Below are 2,188 nucleotides of genomic sequence, written 5' to 3' on the forward strand. Positions count from 1 at the left end.
GCCGAAGGGCTTCGGCTACTCTGGCGGAAACGGACGAAGCGAAATCGGAGGGGGCGGTGTCCGCCGCAGATATCGGTGCCCCGTTGGGAACGGGTGGCCGAAGGGCTTCGGCTAAGCTGGCGGAAACGGACGAGGCTAGCCGGGGAGGTGTCGGTGGGGGGGCGCAGACACGTATAAAGAGACCGTCGGGAAAGGGTTTCGGCTACTGTGGAGGAAACGGCCGAAGCTAGCCGGAGGGAGGGTTGATTTCTGGGAGCAGCGTCCTCGCCGCAGACATAAAGAACCTGTCGAGACTGAGGAGAAGGAGGGAGGGAGGCCGAAGGGCTTCGGCTCCCCTGGCGGAAATGGCCGAGGCTGGCCTGGAGAGGAGGGGAGGGGTCTGGCCCGGGATAGCCGGCTGGCCCGCGCAGGTTGGGCCGGCAACTAGCCTCTTGCAGCAGGAGGCCTTGCAGGGTCCCGAAGACTCATTTCTGGCGGAGTTTGGGGGAAGAGAAAGACAGACTTTGGCGGCTTTCCTTGCATGCAGCCAGAAGCAGAGGAAGAAAGAAGCAGCCCAGTGGATTCATTGCTTTGGGGGGGACATTTCTCTGCAGAGCACCCAAATTTTCTCGCGGACCACCAGTGGTCCCCGGCCCCCTGGTTGGCGACCACTGGTCTAGAAGACCTCCACGGAAGACCTTCCAACCTTGTTGTTCTGGGTGGACCGTTGAGTCTTTCTCTGTGTTCAGTTTTCGGTTTCTTTTCCAACGTGAGTCGGTATCCAACCCTCGCCGATCAAACTCCTCTTTCTTGATCTGCCTTACCAAGTGGTTGAAAGCAGACCTGCCTCTCTTTTTGTACTCCCTAAGGGGCAGGGGAATGTAGAATTGTGACAACCAACATGGACTGTTTTAACACAGGACTCCAGAAGGCTCCTCACGGTGAACACCTGCAAGCCTGCAAACTAATCGGAATTCTTCAGAGCTCTGCATAATGGAGTGCCTTCTGTTCTTCTCTGCTGCAGACACAATTAAACACCCAGACGTGAAATATGATGTCCTTGTGATTCTGGAGACACAATCAACCCTGTCTTCCTTTATTGCCCTTAGCACGGAGATCACCAAAAAGTACCAGAGAATGAATGCCAATCCTCCAGCAATTCCCAGAAGAGTTGATAATTTATAACAAGGGGAGTTGCTACTTATTGCAGCAAAGATGTTCAGAAATTGTTGGAAGTAAGGTGGAAAACATAAGCATCTTTGTAGGGCTGAATTCTGGGCCCTTCCTTGAACCTTCCAAATTCTGTGTATAAGAAATTAATTCTCACCTAAAGTATTAAGCCTATTTTATCTTTTGATCTTTTCAAGTTGTGCCCTAGATTTACAATATAGAGAAGGCAACGTTTATTGGGACTTCTTGCTAGCTGTGAAGATAATGAAGAAGTCAGCAATATATATTTGCTTCAAAGCAACTGGATTGCACTTGAGGTTTGTTTCCATTTTCCTTCAAAAAGCACCCTGAGTATTAAGTTACAAGCTAAAGATTCACAATAATAATAAAAAAAATCAAAGTACAGCAATAACTCCCAAAAATTCAACCTTATCTGCTGAGTTTAGACTTATTTGCGGTAGGTCGTTTTGACTGCAAAACTCTCCACATTCGGGATATTCTGAAGATCTCTGTCCAAATACTTAGTGATCAGAGTTTATTTTTATTTTCTTATCCTTTGTTCTTTCATTTCAGTTATTGCATGCATTGCAACTTTAAAACCAGAGCATAACTGGGAGCAAGGAACATTGCCCGATTAACACACACTAAACTGAGCAGATAAACACTTAACTGCATGTTTTTGTTCCCTGATGAAAATTCTCCATCACAGAAATGAGGACAAAGCAACAATAAAAGATAAAATGAGCCCATTATTTTCAAGCTACAGTACAAAAAAGTAGTTTCCAAAGCCTTTCTCTTGTATATGTTTTTTGCTTTTAATAAATAAGTACTTTTCATAAGTAACGCTTGTTGCTGATGATAGATTTTTAGTATCGCGTGAAAGTGGTGATATTTTGGAAGCTGGTAATTCTAAAAAAGAAGACTAAGGCAATTGTTGGGAGCAATATCCTTAGAATAAAGACAAGAGCTTCCATCAGGGCTGCTGTTCTGATTTTTAACCACACCTTATATCCATCCCTGACATAAAAGGTAAATAAAA

The 2,188-nt window shown here is 45.8% G+C and overlaps 1 long non-coding RNA gene across 1 annotated transcript; it reads left to right on the forward strand.

Moving 5' to 3' along the window:
• The first annotated feature begins 24 nt into the window (after positions 1-24).
• On the forward strand, positions 25-1,992 carry LOC148125194 (uncharacterized). The gene is made up of 2 exons (XR_015744473.1): positions 25-1,466; positions 1,723-1,992. It is a non-coding gene; the product is annotated as an uncharacterized LOC148125194 (long non-coding RNA).
• The last annotated feature ends 196 nt before the right edge of the window (positions 1,993-2,188 follow it).

Source organism: Pseudonaja textilis, chromosome 8 (genome assembly GCF_049901715.1).
Source record: "Pseudonaja textilis isolate UNSWEBS1 chromosome 8, rPseTex1.2, whole genome shotgun sequence".
Taxonomy (NCBI): Eukaryota; Metazoa; Chordata; class Lepidosauria; order Squamata; family Elapidae; genus Pseudonaja; species Pseudonaja textilis.